The sequence below is a fragment of the Diorhabda carinulata genome, chromosome 3 (genome assembly GCF_026250575.1).
Source record: "Diorhabda carinulata isolate Delta chromosome 3, icDioCari1.1, whole genome shotgun sequence".
Taxonomy (NCBI): Eukaryota; Metazoa; Arthropoda; class Insecta; order Coleoptera; family Chrysomelidae; genus Diorhabda; species Diorhabda carinulata.
In genome coordinates this window covers 26,772,405-26,792,401 of record NC_079462.1, presented here as the reverse complement: position 1 = coordinate 26,792,401, position 19,997 = coordinate 26,772,405, and the positions used below count along the sequence as shown (strand labels likewise).

At 32.7% G+C, this 19,997-nt stretch overlaps 1 protein-coding gene across 2 annotated transcripts in view; it reads right to left on the bottom strand.

Moving 5' to 3' along the window:
* Nucleotides 1-19,578, bottom strand: part of LOC130891821 (calpain-C) — a 47,496-nt gene extending 27,918 nt beyond the window's left edge. Inside the window, exon 1 of one of the 2 annotated variants that reach the window (XM_057796834.1) lies at nucleotides 19,287-19,578. The gene's annotated coding sequence lies outside the window, so the exon portion shown is untranslated. Of the gene's footprint in view, nucleotides 1-14,025; nucleotides 14,271-19,286 lie in introns of those variants that run through there. The other variant, XM_057796832.1, reaches the window with a different exon arrangement.
* Nucleotides 19,579-19,997: the final 419 nt, after the last annotated feature.

Sequence of the window (19,997 nt, the reverse complement as noted above, 5' to 3'; positions counted from 1 at the left end):
AATGTAAAAGACGCCGCTGGAAAAGCGCCGCGCGAAATCGCCGAATGTTTCAAATTCCATAGTAGCTGGACATGGGCGGCCTAGGGAACCATTTTGAGAACTTATTGGTAACATTAAGAAAAAAAAAATAATCTTTCATAGGCATAATACTTCTTATCCAGCTGGCATATGAAAAGATTTGAATAGATCGCACCAATTATTCTTTCGTTAAATCCTAACATAGGAGGGTTGCTACTTAAGTTTTAGCTTTTTCCATTCCGATTGAGGTACCTCCAAAACATGTGATTTCAACGAAGAAATCATTGGGTAGAAACAAGGACTGTACGGCGGATCAGTTCGATGTTTTAACTGTTCAAAAACGTTTGTGTTTAAACTGATGTGTGAGAGCTCGCATTTTCGTGGTGCAGAATGATTCGTCTTCTACGATTTTCCTGATTGTTCCTAGAACTCCGTGAAAACGAATGCTTGTACCATTCAGAATTGACCGTTATACGTCACTCTAATGGAACGGTGGCGAACAATTTTTGTTGGATTTGGTTCGACTTGAAAAACAATACGAGTACAATCGATTTTTGTTTAGTTTCGGATTCATATGTATAGATCTATGATTCACCACTTTTCAGGATCTTATAGACGTCTTTTGAAGCACGACGATTGAATTTTTTCAGCATTTCTTTGCACCAATTGACACGAGCTTTTGTTGAAGCGATTGTCAAATTATGCAATATTGATTGTATGCCCAGGTATGCTTCAATCTCACGGTATGCTTCATGACGATCTTGCAATATCAGTTTATGCACAGCATCGATGTTTTCTGGCACAACAAGCGATTATGACGATCTTCACGAAATTCATTCTATAGCGAAGTGCGACCACGATTGAAATCGAATTAAATTTTTTGATCAAGGTGAATGTTCCAAGTATCAACAACTCGAATAGCATTCGTCTGACAACTCCTTCTTAGTACGTTCATCATTAAAAATGTCAAACTTGACAGATTGACATATTCACATCAGTGAATATGTGATATCTCAAAACTTATGTACCAACCTTCATATATTTACTTGAAATCGTCCTAAAGAATCGGACATCTAGGAAAAACCACTTTTAGCATCTGACCCGCCAATTAGGCGACTGTCTCCAGTTAAAAACGCTGCTGTTTTTCCTGGCTACGATGTGATGTGATGATGAAAAATTGTTTCGATATATAGATGAGCCAATGGCGGTGCAAAACGATCAGTTCTTGTACAATTCCAATTACCATATTTTATCGTTTGTAAGGATTTTTGTATAAAACGGAAAAGTTTATTAATAATTATTAAATATACCATCCAAACAAACTCAACGAAGCGAGTATTAGCAGCTAGTTATTAAATGTAAATAAACGTTCTATTTCGTAGAACATAAATAAAAAATTATGTAATCAAACTTAATCATTAATTTGTTACTTTCACTTATATTGAATCAGATTTTGAAATTTAAAATTTACTTTTTATCGATAAAAATTTTGGGATGGAATGACGAATAGATTCGATGAGAAATTGAAGAAGACTTATGTATGAAAATGTTACTTATCGTAAGTAGGAAAGGGTGACTTTTTTTTTTAACACTTATATTGTTTGAGCACTTTAAATCGTCGGTTTTATATGAAATTGCGCATACTTATTAAGGACGAATTTCTAGTGATTTGTCCTACTACCAAGGGACGTGTTCAGACAGTTAATTTCACGATCGAAGAAAAATGTCATAATTTTAGAAAGGGAGGTTAATAACAATTTATCAGGTGAAGGTAGCAGGGGCGCAATTAACCCACAAATAAGCACTAATAGCAAATCATGTGAAAAGCGTGGAGTCCATTGATGTAAATATTTAATATTGATAGATACTGATCAACGTAGAATCGATCCTGAACATTGAAATATGAGAATATATTGAAAAATTCTTAGCTACTATAGAACCAAACAAAATTTCAATGTCAAAATATTTTATTAATCAACATATTTTTCTCTTAATTGGATACATTTATTACAGTGAACTTGCAACGTTTCTTGACCTTTCAAAAAAATTATGTTTCTTCTTGCTTTGCAAACCAGACCTCCACAGCTTTTATTACCTCCTCGTTGGAAGAAAATTTACGACTTTTTTTCAGTTGAGGAAAGAGATGATAGTCGGACGGAGCCAAATCTGGTAAATAAGAGAGGTGTTCTAGTAATTCAAACCCTAAATCACGAATTATTTGCACGGCAACATGAGATTTCTGTGCAGGGGCGTTGTCCTGCAAAAACAAAACACCTTTGGATAGCTTTCCGCGTCTTTTCTCTTTAATTTTTTCCCGTAGAGTGGTCAGTAATATCGAATAGTAATCTCTACTTATTGTTCTAACCTTATTCAAAAAATCCATCATGATTAATCCATAGCAATCCCAAAAAACTGGAGTAAGACCTTTTCCAGGAGATTTTTGGACACAAAACTTCCTAGGTCTTGGAGAACCGGAGTGTCGCCATTCCATCGATTGTTGCTTTGTTTGTGGATCGTAGAAATGTCCCAAGTCTCATCCATAGTAACAATTCAGTTTATGAAGTCTACATCGTTTTCAAATCGAGCACAAATCGAACGCGATGCTTCTACCCTTGCACGCTTTTGGTCAACATTCAAACATTTGGGGATCCATTTACCAGCAATTTTTCTCATGTCCAAATTGACGTAAACTATATGATGAACGCGTTCGTGTGAAATATTTATTGCTTCAGATATCCGGTTTAGCCCAATTATCTGACAAAATCATGTCATGAACTGCATCGATATTTTCGGGGACTAACACAGATCGGTCATCATCTTCAATGGAAAATTTACCTCTTTTCAAGCTTGCTTACCTCCTAACCCTTTTAAATACAGATACTTGATGATGGCTCGATACTCCAATTTTTCGATTTTCACAATTTCGGTGGACATCTTTTATCTTTTAATTTATTGCTTTACTCTGGTTTACTTTTTCGACTTCAAACTTTACACTGACACTTCTAATAAGTTATTGTTCGTTGCTATGGTTACGCAATATTTTTTTTATGCATGGAACTGGTCTAGACTAACTAGATATCAATACATCCTCGTAATATCTTTTATAAATCACTTTTCAGTGCACCTAATAAATCTGATAGATATCTTAGTTTTTAACATTATTTTTACATGGTAAAAGTCACTAACAAAACCAAGGAACAGTTGTGTAAATATTAACCAAGTGCTCCGTCCCATAAATTGTTTTGTAAAATGACTATATGAACAAGGATTATTCTGAATTTCAGGGTAAATCATTTGTGCCATAATACTTAGCGATTGATGAATAAAAGTACTTGAGATACCTATTTAATTAAATATTCCAAACGAATGAATATGTTATAAGGTCACGGCCACACTTTTTTATATCGAATTTAAAAGAAAATTTGATAGACAGAAGAGTGTTATCAAATATCTAAAACTTTCCCCACGATATATTTAACATAAATACAAATTCAATTGAGTAGAGGTTAGTTTGTGCGTAAAAATGGATTTTCAATATTGAAAAATATCTTAAAAAGACGCACGTTATTTAATGTTTCTTTATATAGCTTTATATAGGGCACCTGTTGTACACTCAGCTCCTTACTTATATCTTTATATACTTGCTACACAACCAGCTCCTTATATTAGTATTAGAAGCGTTGTGTCCGTTCTATGTGCTCGACAGGTATCTACTTTCACTCGTAATGTTAAAACGGTTCGATAAACGCATACATAGTTTATTTATATTTATTAATAATGAATTGTCAAGGTAATTCAGAAATATGATACTTGGATTAAGAGAAATCTATGAAAATATAATACGGTTTACCTTGTAGTATTTTTGACGTGTGATTTGAAATGGTTAATTTATCACATAATAACAGAGAAAAAATTAATAATTAAAATAGTAAATGTATCGACCTTGTTAAAAAGTCATTTAATTTTACTGCAAGTATCTGATATTTTTCAAGTGCTTCAACAAGAAATAGTGGTATTCCATTTATTTAAAAAAAGGACAACGGAGGAAGTAAAGTAATATTTTGTTATTTATAGATACATCACGTAGATTTGCCTACGATATAGTTGTTTTTCAAACTAGGTTATTGACAGAAACGAAGCTCACAATTAGATATAACTGTATAATCAACTTTAACCCGGACTGATCAAGAAGCAACATTCTTACGCATTACATAACATATCTTTGTTGGCGCCTTCAGAATAGTTTCCTTTCGAGCCAATACAAGGATTCCAACGCTTAAATCAATATTTGGTACTCTTTTAAGCTTAGGCCACCTCCATTTCAGACTTGGTGCCGAGTAATTTACACTTATTTCTCTGCCCAAAATACTTACTAAGCAACAAGCACTCACATACGTCTACGACTTAGATATATATGAGTTTGTAGAACGTCATGACTAATGTTAAAACAAATATAGAAACTATGTAGAAAAATAGACACAAAAAATTTGAAAAAAATTTAAACGAACCTTTAACAGCCGTAAGATTATGACTGTTTTTTGCGACCAAAAAGGTATATGCAGCCTGGAACAACAATTAATGCAGATTCTTATTGTGAAATTTAGCGTCGCTTACGTAGAGCTTTTCAAAACAAACGAAGAGGCATGCTGACTTGTGGAACCGTTCTGATCCACGATAATGTCCATCTCCAAATCGCTAGTCTAACTCAAGGACACCTTCTGCAATTTCAATAGGACATTTTCGAACACTCATCATTCAATTACAACATAGCACCAAGAGATTTTCATCTTTTCCCTGAAATGAAGGCTTGGAGGGCGGCGCTTACAAACTGAGGTGGAGCTCAAGCAATGGTCACAACTCACTTCCAATTATTGACGGCTATATTTTTTTTATGAAGACAAATGCCTCAAACGTTACGGTGGTTATATAGAGAAATAAGCTGTACTTTATCTTACTTTTGGTAATAAAATCTTTTTTGTATATTCAACCGTGTTTTCTTTTCATTCGGGGTTGAAAAAAACAACCCCCATATATTTAAAAGGGAAGTGGATAATAAAAATGATTATGGAACAAACGCCTTATTTCTTTATAACTATTTCAATTGAAAGTATAAATTCAACAAAACGTAATATTATTTTCAGAAATTTCCCACTTAAATGAAAAGTGCTTTAGGTAAACTTTAATGCTTTAATTGTTCAATAGTATGCTATAAAAATTTCTTAGGCTAATTGTGAGCACTCCAATGATTCTTATTCAGTACAGTGTGTTTAGTAAAGCTATTTGAAAACATTATCGGAAACAACAAAACTTGACAATTAATTTTGAACACCTTGAATATTGCAATTCATTGAATTGATTTTGAACATAAAATGTGTTCTTCAGTTACTAAGTTAATGAAAAATTTATAAATAATAACTTGAGAATAACGCTACGGTTATAATAAAATACTAATTGCCATCGAGATTATTTCTAGATTAACCATTGTTCGCTGCTGCAATCTCAAAGAAACTTATTTTAAACAATTACAAATTTAATCACTTTAATCGACTATGAAAAATTTACTTTCACTAAACAATGGACGTTCCAAGCTGCTTGAATTTTTATTTGTGAGAATTTCCGTTTTAAACTTCGAATGGATTAAAACAAAAAAAAAATTATATTATTTCCAATTTTCTTGAAACATTTTAGAGAAAAAAAAAAAAAGAAATCAATCGTTTGAATAAATGAAGGAGAATTTAGAATAAAATATATTTGAAAAGCATTATTGGAAGCCAATCTCTCTGATAATTTGGTTTCTAGCGAGGGCCGCTTTATGTAAACTAATTATCTCGCCATTCCTGATGGGAACCATTTAAGTTATGGTAACCATATATTGAGTTAGTTGTACAACATGTCTCTTATTTTATGCTCCATTAACGTATCGTCTCGGATTATCTAATTTTTGTCTTATTTTAATGTGACTGTGAAGAATTATTAGTTACTATTGTATTCGTCAAGATTTATTGTAAACTGACGATCCCCTGATGGGAACCAACGTCTTACTTAAGCGATTCCATATTACTTACCCTTATTTTTTTATTGATGTGACTCTAAGAACCATAAATATAATTTATTATAGCTTTTGTATACAATAGAATTAGTATTTAAGAGGGCATATACACGCATAGTAAGTCCTTAATAGTCTTGACATATAATGAGTACAGAAGACAGATTATTGAAACCACTTTATTTATTTACATTTTATGTTAATAGATAGTTTTTACAAAGTTGTGAATTAAGTTATTTAACTAACTAGAGAGCTTAGAACTGGCAACATTGAGTTTCTGAATATTACCTATCATCCTTAAGTAGTGAGCTCTGACTGCTTTTTCTATAACTAAGTAAATAGTAATTCATTTGCTATCAACATATGAAATTCTAACGAGCAAGTGCGCGTTATGTTTTACTATGATTATGAGGTAGCTTAAAGTGAACAACAAAGTATTGAAACTCCTTCAAGACCGCGTTACGCTCGTATAGTGAATTTTGAAGAGGACGCATTGATGATGATGCACGTGCTAGTGGGACCTGCTCTTCTGTTACTTTTGAAAATATTGAGAGAGCTATAAAGTGATTGCGAATTCAAGTATGATTTTCAAATGGAAAAAATTGTTTCATATCAAAAGTTACAGTGTATTTGGGACATAGAAAGGTAAGTGTCTACAAAATTTTGTGAAAATAAAATGCTTTTGAAAATTTTGAATTTTCCACATAATTTTTCAGGTTATGTGAAAAAAGTGTAGATACAAAAGTTGTAGATCTTCTTGTTACCTATAACTTTGCTATTCAATTTTTTTCCATAGGACTTGTAGTTGGGCCGGAAATTGTCGTTTTTTCCCCTTCAAAAGTTATCCCCATACCTAAGATTTCCCGTAAATTATTTCTCATTTCATCCTACTATTATTTTTTTTTTTCAATTTTAATCTATCACTCATCTAATTTCCATACGAATGATTCGATAGCAATTATATCTATATTGTAAACAGTAAGGACATAGCTGTAGTACGATTATTATTTCGAGCCACAGGCGTGTCTAATAGAGCGCATTCGTAAAAACAGATTAACGTTGGAATATAAATATTGTAATATAATCTTCGTAATAATTATCCACAGTTGGAACTATGCATGTAACGTAACTTATTGCGAACAAAACCCTAAATAAGAAGCCGGTCACTTTAAGCCATTAACTCTTTAAAGGCTATCTGGAAAATAGAACGAATTTTACAAAATTAATCTAATTCCATCGCAATGCTTATACAATTTTGTGTGTACTTGATGACAAGTTTTTACATTTTACTTAAAAAATTGAGTGGGAGCTTTGCTAAGAAAAACACATTTTTTTGAATGCAAATGCAACTGTTCTGTTTAAAGTGTATGCATTACAAGATCTCTATAACAGATTTTCAATGGATGAGTTTCCTCTTACAGATATTGTATTAGATAATTTTTATATATCTGATATTTTAGACCGTCGACCGTCACTGTTGCTTTAATCTTTTTCATATCGTTATTTTTATATTTAAAATTTTTATCGCTGTTTAGATTCTTTTAAGGTCCTAATTCCGTTATACTTTCGTTTTCAATTTATTTCTCATGGGTCCGTTGGAAACGGTATATGATCATTAGCTAGCATTCGAATCACTCTTCCATAAAAACTTTTTTTTTAGATAGTAATTTTCCTTTTTCTAGGTAGCGCTAGAACTAGTACCAATAAACGAACTATTCGAGCTGCGGTCACTAGATTTATCTGTTATTTCATCAATAACAACATCATAACTGTTTTTATAGGCTTCCAAATTATTATGTGCTTGTGAAGATCTTCGGTAGAATGAGCAAAAATTTTAATAAATCTACTGCATAATTTATATGTAAAACTACCTTCAGATTTTGATTCACGATTTCACTCTATTTTACTATTTAAATTTATCTTAATGTATTTAACAACTTGCAATTATCTCCAAGTAGTAGTTAAATGTGTACTACCTAAGCATGTACGTCAAAAAAATCGAATTAATGCAGTAGTAATGGAAAACTCCAAACCCTGAAATATCGCGCCGGTCCAGAACAGTGCTTTTTGACTTTCTTCGCGGAGAGCTAGTTAGGTTACTTTATAATAATGTATCGATCGTATTTGTTGCAAAAGACCAAATCCGAGGCATTGATTCCAAGTTTAAACCGACGAGAATATTGAATCTCAAGTATATCGTACAGTTAAGCCCGCGAAAGTCATACGGAATCCAGCATTGGCGGGACAGGTTCCTAGTCACCGCATTGCACTTATCGCCGTCATGTTGAAACCACATATCAGTATATAAATATCATCATTAATGTCACCTATATGTTCAAAAAAAAACTATTGATCATAGTGCGGTAACTTAATTGACCGTAACGCAAGTTTTGACTTCATGTTGTGTAATGTCACCAGCGTGTAAACCACACCAAAGCATTTTTCTAGAGGTAATACAGTCTATAGAATCTGTTTTGGTTTGTTTTTATACCATACGCAACAAGATTGTTTATTAAAAAACTCGTTAGGCCAAAAATGAACCAAACCAATCAGCGAAATACGGACACATATATTATGATAATTTTGTGGCTTAAATTTTTTACCAGTTGGATTTTAAGTGATATAGAGTGAAATCTTTGTGAAAATTTTGCCACGAAGTCGAAGAGCAGAGCCCCAATTTCTGCTACCGACAAATCGATAACTTTTGATCATAGAGTATATAATACGAACGACGGAGAGAACAATTATGTACTTCATAGAAATAAATCAGGCCAATTGATGATTGGTTTTCAAAGTAAAACTAGGTACTTTGGTAGAATTTTTCAAGTGGCTATCTATTGGTAAACATTTGAGTATACTGATTATAAATATCTATAATTGAGCACAGTATGACAACGACACAACCAAGAGATATATACTCATTAAACTTCATTCATTTTTGAAGATACTACTTAAATTGTAACAAAAAAACAAGAAGATTTTTTCCTTAATCATTTTTACGTTTCAACATAGTTATATTTTAAGGCTATAAACTTGTTCCAGCGATGTATGTGTATGTAATGTAAAGTACACTCCTGGAAATAACCAGAGAAAATCTGCTGAATGTATCAATTTAGATAAGAGTAATCTACTAATACTTACCTAACAGCCTGTCGAGGCACTGTGGCCTTAGCAAAAATGCAGCGTGCTGATTTATTGCACAAAGGACGAAAGATCTATCCACCTTCTTTCGAAGTGTGAGAAATTACGGAACTCCAGACCACCACACCTTAGAGCGTATAAAATAGCAGAGGAAGATCTCTGGCAGATGGTGCCATCCCACATTCCAATAATAGTGGGATTAATAGATTAGCTGTAAACACTGGGATTCCCAGTAAGACAGTAAGAAAAGAAGACACAATAGATAGATAGATAGAATTAGTTACCCTAATATACACATACAAACATGTGTATGTTATTAGGGTTTTATGTACCCTACCACCAAAAGGATCTATTGTATATCTTTTTCTTGCTGTGCCACTGCGGTTACTCAGAGTGTTTAGAGCAGATTTATCAATTCCACTCTTCCAGCGATGTTTTAAATTTTTTTAACCCCACCAAATAATTTTGCCGTGTTTCTGCTCATAATAGGCTTTTACGTATGCGTTTGGTCTGATAAAAATATCTCTTCTACGAGGGAAGCTTTAAGATTAGGAAACGGGCAAAAGTCGCTGTAGGCCAAATATGGTGAACAAGTAGGCTCTTGTATTAATGATTCTCTTATCAGTATATGGCAAATACGTTCTTTTGATAAGCTGATAGCCTCTTCTATCTCTCTAATCTTCATTTTGGTCGCCCCGACCGCTAGTTGTCAATCAAGTTGATAGGACTACATTTGAGTTCAGCTGCTCAAGATTTTACGGTAGTAAATGATGGTGCAGAGTCATCGTACACAGTGTCTAGCGTCCCTTTCATTTGTGTAGTCGTTTGCGTTACAAAAACTACTATAGAAGCTGACCATACAAAAATGTATATAGAGGAAAAGCAAGAAACTGCAGGAGTGCAAATCGGACAGCAGATGGAGAAGAATATTTTCACTCCGTATAACGGATTAAATTTAGACATTTTTGTTTTGATCAGTATCAATAGTGTTGGTTCGGTTATTGTTAGATTTGTAAAACAGGAATGACTTCTCTCTTCTTGAGTTGTTGTAATCTAGCTAGCTTATCTTTATTTATCAGTTTTGATATTATAAATATTTTGCTGAGTCCTTGGAAAACAATGGTAACAACCCTGATACATATTTTTTTCACTTTTCATTACTTACGTTCCTCATCATTGACAAAGTATTAAAACTCGTTTAACTTTACATCGATTTAGTTTTTTTTCTTATTTCTATTATTTTTATTTAAGTCATAGTGAAACTAATGGCAGATCGTTTTTACGGTAATATATACCACAAAAAGGAAATGGTGTGTAATATTCCAATTATTTTGCTATTTCTGTTACTGGTGGTTTCAATGCTTGAATAGTTCTTTCACAATTGCGTCAAGTTATAGTAATTTTTGTTCTTAATCTTACATTGTAATTAGAAATGTTAATTCCCCCGAAAAATTATCTAATGTTCCCAATAATATATCTTGAATTTACTTTTTCAGGGATTTTTTAGCGATTTCGACATTAATTCAAAAAAATATTGCGATTGAAGATAAGATTACAGAAAATGAGCAGGTAAACATTGAAATAACAGGATACGTTATTGAATAAAACGAACTGAAATTCAACTAGATTATATTTGGTAGAATAAGATTAATCCGTCTGGTTTCATTATAAAAATTTACTAGAACCATGCTGAAATGTTTTGCAAGTACAAGCTATAAAAGAGGATTTCACAAAAGTGTGTATAATTTTAATTACACTATTCCCTATTGCTCGAAAACGTATTAACAAAATTACATTTACTGAACAGCAGAATGTGAAAGGCAACTAATTCCAAAATCCATTGTGGTATGAGGGTCCTAGCTTCGTTGAAGTGAAAATTAACAACAAAATATGAAGGAAGAGAGGAAAATAATAAGTTTTTTGGGGGAAATTTTGATAAATGAATATGAATTGATCACGCTTCATTCAATCAATCATTGAATCAATCTGTATACTACTTAGAATGTAGTTAAATACTAGAGTACTTCAATAAAATACATTTACCAAAAAAAGGAACGCTTTGAATATCCTGTCATGAGAAGGTAGAGATAAAATCTGTTGTGAGCGAAATTTCCGGACGTTTCGAAGTCAGTATAACAAGATATTTTTCAATTTGACATGGAAAAACAGAAGTTTCCGTGATAACAAAGGAATGCTACTTCCTATATTACTTTCTAATATGTATTTGAGATTTTAGCTGCAAAAACTTGTGGAACGAATAGTCCTTAACTGTACATTATTTTTATATGTTAAGAATCCTTAAGTCTTATGAAAAACTTCAAGGTTTAATAGAATTATTTTCCTAGAATGATTATAATAAAGTAATTTTTATTTATCAGGTAACTCAAAGTTATATAACTGCAAGAAGAAATTCAAAAACTATTATTAATATTCAAAAATCGAATCAGAATTTAAACATATTAAAAAATTAAACTTTTTTTATAAAAACAGAAGGGAATATATATGGAAAATCATACTTTTGACCATAAAAGGGGAGATGGTGAATGATAAAATGAGGTCAAATGAAAAAGAAAAAGCAAATGACAAAAATGAAATCGATGTGATTTGTGCTACGAGAGTTTATATCAACATTTTGAAGAGTGATGTTCTAGTTTAAAAGCAAACAGTGATTAAAATGTAACAGTGATGAAAAAAATATATCATAATGTTTAAAAAAACAAACTCCACGATTAAATCATAAGAAAAATATAGAGACAAAAGTAATAAAATATTATAACAAAAATAATACAAAAAGGCTGAGATAAATCATCGAAAAATTAAAACTATGTGGACAGAATTTATGTTATAATTCTGAAAATGATTCTACAGAGTAACATTTTTAGGTATCTGTGAAGTTAAAATATTCAAGTGTTAAAGAAATGGATATGCGTTGAAAAACTTTTTTCGTATCATTGTTCAAAGTAAATTACCATTTTGAGTAGTTTTTTTAAAGGAACCTTCACAATTGAAATAAATATGATTAACGTAATCGAAGAAGGAAAGGTGACGAAGATAAATTAACAAAAAAAAACTGATGTGGTGATCTAGACAATTCGCGTTTTGATTAGTCAATTAGTTAGTTATAGTTCATAGTTGTGGGCAGCCATGGAGTCGTTGAGCACATAGGCCTTCAGATAGGCCTGTCGCGCGCCACTTGACGTTACCAGAGGCCGATGTCCTTTGGTTTGGCTTGAATCCTTTGATGTCATAAGGCAAGTTGTGAGGTTTTCCCAGGTGTTTAAACCTTGCTCGAGTGAGTGCAGGGCACTCGCAGATAACGTGATCTGCGGTCTCGTCCTCCTTCATGCACCAACGGCACTCCAGATCGTCCATGATGCCCATGGTGTGAGGATGGCGTCTTAGTTGCGCGTTTTGATTATTAACTCCAGTATTTTTTTGTGTTGAAGCTCATAGTGATTGAAATGAGGTTTATTGAGGAATTGGATAGATTTAGCATACGTCAAAGAAGAAAGTTTCTCTTGTTTGTAGCAACTTTAAACAAAAGAAAAATAGCAATTTTGATAGCCATTTTGAAAACTAAGCCTGGAATATAAAGATAACATAAAGGAAAACCTGCTCAAATGCGTTAAAATAAGTGCCAAGGAAAGAGAAGAGGCAACGAAGAAAAATGAAAATTATGTGGATACAGTTGGAGAATTCATGTTTTTTTATGGAGGATATTTTTTAATCACTGGTAAAGCTCATAGTGATTCAAAGAACACTATGTACGAATTGGGGTGTAAATCAACGAAAATAATAAGGAAAAAATGAAACGAGTATTATGATTAAATTCTAAAGTGTAGAATAACATAAAATAATTTAAATAGAAGCTTTTGTATATTTGCACAACTGTGGAAAGCGTTGAAATGAAAACTCTTTTCTATTTTTGTATCGATGTATTTTATTATTATTAAGACTAAACCAGGATCAATCCCAATTATCATCATATCATATTATCAATCCTAATTATTTTAAATCTTGATCGCCTTCGCCCATGATGACTCTCCAGAATTGAAGAATCCCCCCATCGTCGCTAGCTTGAATATATGGTACTCCACTAGGTCTTCCAAGCGTGACAGTTGCCACAGACGAAGTCGTCGGCAATTTCATGGTCCCTAGGTTTCCTAAGGACCATGACTATGTGTTATCGGTATGACTCAAAATGTTCGATGTAATAATGATGTTTAACATTGGATGCAATAATTCATAGAATCGTGGAAGTGATTCGGAAATATATAACGTAATTAAGTTCAGAGTAGGTCTAACCTTGAATGCATATAATCATGTATTTAAAAATTGAGGTATATAATTGTTAAATATTTCATTTCATAATTAGTAATAGTTTTTTTGTTTGATCTTATACAGAAATTCACTGATGCCATAAAATGCTATGTTCACAAAAAATTCTTACCGAAAAATTTTTGCTCTATGCCATTATGGTTGAGAATAAAACATTGGCTTGTAGATAAAGGATGAAGAAATTGTTCAAACGAAGTATAGAATGTTAGAGTACATTGAATAAATCGAAATAAAGAAAATCCAGGAATAAGTTAATAACATTAATGAAATTAAAGAAGAAAAGTTAAACATTAGTATAATAAAGTTTTAAGTTATATTTAGACGATATGTGCAAACAGAAAAGTTATGTAAAATAATAATTATATGCGTGATTCTAATAACAACTTGTTTTTCCGAATATAATCTCCGCTTTATGATTTGAAACCACATTCTCACACAGCTGTTTCCATCACCGTTACCATGACGAACAAATTAAGACTTACTTTAATGTATCAAAAGCAACAATCCGAATAGGAATCCAAGAAGAAATAGAACACATTTAACGAATCACATAGTTTGCTTTTTGACTCTCACTAACACGCGTAAAATCAACATCGGATATAGGTAAAATCGAAAGTGAAATTGGTGATATTGACAATTTTTAACGCACGTGTCAGCGATTCAAAGAGTGGACAACAGATCGTGTCGCTACGTATTTTCTTGATTGCGGTACGCGACTAAAAGCTAAATACGAAGAAGAAAATATCTTAAAGCGCGACGGTGTTGCCGGTATAATTTACTTCAAGTAGTTTGTAGGAAATTAGACCAAAAGCATTGCGCATTAAATGGAAAGTTTCTATACCTACTTTAGAAATGTAGCAAGATTTGCTTTGCATATTGATACGTCTAGATTATGATAATGTTCATAGAAATATTTTTTCTTGAAAATTCCGTAATATCATAATACTATTATACAAGGTAGGATAAATAAATACCTAAAGTAAATCACTTTATTTTCTATTGAGAAAATAGTAAAAACTTAAATTAAACGATAAAATTTAAATTGAAATACCTCAACTAGCTACGCACTTATCCTAACGTTAAATTCACGTCTGGAAGGCTTAAGGCCGCTTGACATGATGCAATACACCGTGCAATGCAACATCTTCGGTTTGGTGTCATTTTTATTGCGTGTAAGCTGAAATTCTAGCGAAAAATCTATTTAATTTTGGCTTAACAACCAAACTATATATCAACCTCCAAAATCCACTGACCACTTGTTACTTACTTAGTTTTGTTATCATCATTTTTAAACCGGTCACAAAATATTGAATAAAATTTTAGGTAAGGTATTTGTTTAATTCACTTATTGAATTTTTGTTAGTGGCAACAATTGCGACGTGCAATATGCAACTATGCAATCTTTTGAGCTTCACTTTAGATACTTTTGTAATTAAAAATAGTTATAGGCTAGAATTTAATGTATTTAGGAAAAACACCATTACGTGTAGGTACATCTCGGCTGATTTTTTCCATTGTATTCAACATAAGATGCCCAGTCTCCCTTTCCTGGTACATCCTTTAATCCAATTTCCACAGAATATCGAGAGGATCTAGCTGTACTCAACGGTTATGATAAGAGAATTGGAAATAGGTTAATTAACCGTCGTAGGTTTAGGAAATCTCTATGTGAAAGAACAGTTTAAATAAAGTCAAAGATCCTATTCCTTACAACGCACTCTATCGTTTAGTAGTTAAGGAATATATATATGAAGATTCCCGTCAAAGAGGTTTTCCCACTGAACTATTTTTTACGGGAGAAGGTTTCCTGGTGGAAAAATTTGGTATAAGATAGGTAAGTCAAGATAATAGGTTTTAGTTTACTTTCAGTCTCTGAAGACGAACTTGGTAATAGAAACATGCGTCAGACAGAGTAATTGTGAGTGTTGGTGTAGTGGTAGTGTAAACAGTGTGATCATTCTGTTCCAAGGTCCTTCAAAGTGATCTCCGTTTTAATCATTTGTCCTCCTATTTTATTCTCATATCGAACTGCTTAAGTGTAATGTGCCAGATAACAGGTGATGACTAAAAATGACAAATTTGACAGTAAGTCAAATTTGTAAAAAAAATAAGTAAAAAATATGAAACTAAATTTATGTACGACATCGTAACTGAAATAGTATTCTTGAGATAATTTCATTTATTAAGACATAATTCGACTCCTATATAATTAATGGCAACATTGGACACGTCATGCCTGACACAATCTAAAATGGTGTCTTAAACGACTTACGTTTCGTTTCATAAAAAGCTGGACAACACACATTTTCCAAAATTGATTTTTCAAAGGTTTATCCTCGCAATTTAAAATTTTGTATATGAACTCATGGACTATTTGCCATAAAAATATGAACATCTCATTCGACGGTCCAAAATCTAAAAATTAGCCGTCATTTTGGCATGGCGAACATATTAATTAGAGGTATCTTAAACGACCTTATATTTCACAAGATATTGTAATTAAAACTCATAGAACTAGAGACATGGACATGAGCAGATAGCAAAAAATATCGTTAGGGTTACGTCAAAGTGGTTGTCATAGTGACGTGAGGGATATAACAGCCCTAAAGTACCTATAAAAATCGAAACATCATCCAATATGCTCGTAAATTAACTTTTGTGCAGGAGCTAACAAAAGACGAATAAACTGAACAGAAGCGAAATATTTTTCTACTAATTACCTTTCCACGGCATTGTGTTGATATTACAATCTATCAATCAGCAACTTACAGCTAACTTAAATGATTACTCTCTAACTAACTAAGGTCTAAATCAAAAGAATCCTCATTTTTCTAATATATACACCCCACAGAAATTATCGCATCACTCATTATTTTTTAAATATTTTAAATGTGTTTCCTGTTTTTCGAATTTTATTATTATTACGAATGAAAACACCAACAAATACGCCTTTTACAACATTTATATTATATCAGTTTAATCTACAGAGGAAAAAAAATTTGATGTACCAAAACATAGAACACATCAAAAAAATTGTACAAAACATCTATACGAAAAAATGAACAGTGCTTAAACTAAAACCAACCAAAGAAGTTAAAAAGAACATTTTGAAGATCTTCTAGTGTTCTTATTGGTGCCGGATGTTGCTGAATTTGCCATCCTAGATGGTCCCAGACATGCTCTATTGGGTTAAGGTCCGGGCTACGTGCAGGCCAATTCAGGGTGGGTATCTCGACCTCTTATAAGTACTTTCGAACCACTCTAGTAGCGTGTGGACGATCATTATCGTTCATTAGCACAGAGTTGTCACCGATATGAGGCATATAGGGCACTACATGGGGATATTGGTTATGTACCTGTCGGCATTTAGTCTTTTATCATTCACTGTTACTAACTCCGTGCGACCCTCCAAAGAAATTCCTCCCCAAACCATGATAGAGTCACCACCAAAGCTTTCAGTTTGACAAAAATTAACCTGATCGTACCGTTCACCACGTCGCCATATACTGGTACACGCCTATCTGATGAATAAAGACAAAATCTTGATTCATCTGTGAAGAAAATATTGGACCAATCTTGAATATTCCAATTTGCGTGTTCTCGAGCAAATTACAATCTTGCTACTCGATGCTCTCTAGTAAGACGTGGACCTCTAGCTGGCACTCTGACTCGTATACCTGCTTCTCTCAGCCTATTTCGAACTGTTTGTAGGCTTATTCGGACATTACGAGCAGCCAACAGATCTGTTTGCTGCCTTCGAGCGGTGGTATGCCTAATTCTTAACGCCGTTAACCTCAAATAACGATCATCTACTACCGAAGTTACCCTTCCGCAGCCTTGTTCGGGTCTTCTGGTTAGCTGCCCTGTTTCTTGGTAGCAAATAACAACTCTGGATATGATGCATTGTTGAACTCCAATTACCCCGGCGACGTATCTTTGACTGCGGACATCTTGTATGAGCGCGATGATTCTAGCGGCTTCTTAATTCGTCACATATCTTGTTAAACGTTGAGGCACATCCATTATTGAAAAAATAAATTTAAATTTTCACTATACAATAACACAATTTGCTTAAAAAGTTCTATATCTCAATGCATTCTCCAAGACAGAAATAATTTACTCGAGAATTTTTGCTTCCAAAAGCATTTGTAAGAAATTGTGATATTTTTTGCCCATGATAAGAAACCAGAAATATCTATTAAGTTGATACATATACAGATTGTCCCAAAAAACTAAAGTTAAGTATTAAAAATATCCTAAAATACCAGTGATGCGATAATTTTCGTGACTACTTTATTTTGTATACTAATCAACGTACACATCAACAAACACAAACTGCTTTTGAATCCTCGAAACGTTTCATCCTCATAGTACTTTTCGCTATTGTCAATGTGAAGGAACTGAATTATCTCAAAACTGATATAATGATAAAGTCATAGTTCACGACTTGTGACAAATTTCGCTATAATTTGGTCAACAGTAACCATATTCCTATCCTTATGGAGGCTACTACTTCGAAGGTGCATCCAAGATGTTCCTTAGTACCTTGTTCTAATATCTTTATATGATTTGTAGACTACTTTGATTAGCAAAACCCAATTGTTGATTACCATACGACCAGATGGGTTTGATTGTATGTTTATAAAACATAAGCTTATTGTGTACAGTTATATTTATTATTTGAAGTTTTTCCTTTACTTTCCAATATTTTCTTTCCAGTGATCTTACATTTATAGATGGAAAGTTGACGACCGAAAAATATTTGAGCATTGACAAAGAAAAACCTGGTCAACATATAACCCAACGTAATAGACTTCAGCTTCTCGTATGGAAATATATGGTTCCAGCACAATGGTGCAAATTAAGCTTCAATGCTGGCAACTTACCCAGACGAAGTTTCAGTAAAACATGGACTGGATAAAAAAGTAGTATTCGCCACACCTAACGCTGCTGGATTTTTTGTGGGCTTTTCTGATAAACAAATTATATGCAACATAGCTATCAAGCTTTGCAGAGCTTTAGACTTTAAACTTTAGAATATCCCACATGAACTTTTAAACAACGTTGGATACACACAACGAGGTGGACTACATTTCTTTTTTCAAATTCAAATCAGCTACATATTCCATACATGAAATTGTTTATTGTAATCGGGTTTTAAAGAACCCGTATATGTGAATCACATCAAATTGATATTTGAACCACACGCTGTTCATTTTAAAATTTGACGTATCAGAATTTTTAATAATTCTCTAAAATAGGAACATGATACTTTTATTCCATAAGTGGTTTCCACACGGTTAATATAACCTTCATCCTTATGTTTGCTATATCTCGTCCATTGCATGTCTTGCCTTGTCTTCTATTTATTAAAGAAGTCATGATTAATCTATATTTATTTTTCGTCATATTCTTTTTATTACTCGGAAAATCCCAGCTCTTCCAAACAAACAGCATTTTTTAAGAAACGAACTCAGTTTATCCAGTTCCAATAATGAAGTCAAAGACATTAATATTGTTCTTCTATAAAAATCGTTTCAATAGAATTCCGCAATGGTTTTTTAGCCACAGAAAGAATTAGTTCAGTCGTCATATAATGAATTATTTTCAGAGAGTTGCTTTTGAACTCAACTTATTTCGATTTATAAAATATCTTATTGTGATATAATAAATATTTGCTCAGTTAAAATAAAAATTCGATAGATATTTACAACTCATTATATTATATTTCCTATACACTTACCCGACAAAATTATTATTTATTCCTTCCTCGAAGTCATACATCCTGATTGTTATTCACGTTTAGATATATATTCTAATCCACGTGTTGGTATGTAGTATCCGTCAGCTATCAGATCGTAGCGTATGTACCAAGGAAGTAAATTCTCTCTTGGAGAGAATTACTTCAATTCCAGTTCTAGTTAACGCCCCACAAAGATCATTAGCCTCGCTCACGGAGTCATTTTCACCAGATACATGACACCAATGCGATTTATATAAAGTATTTGATGGCTATCATAGATTTAATTTACATTAAATTATATTCTGCGCATGTCTTAGGTACTATTATAGTCGTCGGCACCTGTTTAAAGTATTTTCTCAATCAATCAAGTAGCACGAATACAGGGCGATACATGTTAAGAGTCGAATAATAATTATAGATATTGATTATACTAAACAAAAAATGAAAATAGACGAAGCAGCTTCTTCCTGGTAGATTAATTTGATATACGGAGGACGGTTTGACGAAAAAGTGACTTTTTAGAGAATGACAAAACTTCCACTACTTTGATAATATTATTAGTTATCGCCATGTTTTTACAAATATCTGACAAATGGCTTAGTGTTAATACTCATTTAAAAATAGTTATTTATGCAACAAGTGTGTAAAGTAGCTTTTTTTCGACGAATGTGAATATTGCGAACCCTTGTACTCTAGCCACTATGCCCCGGA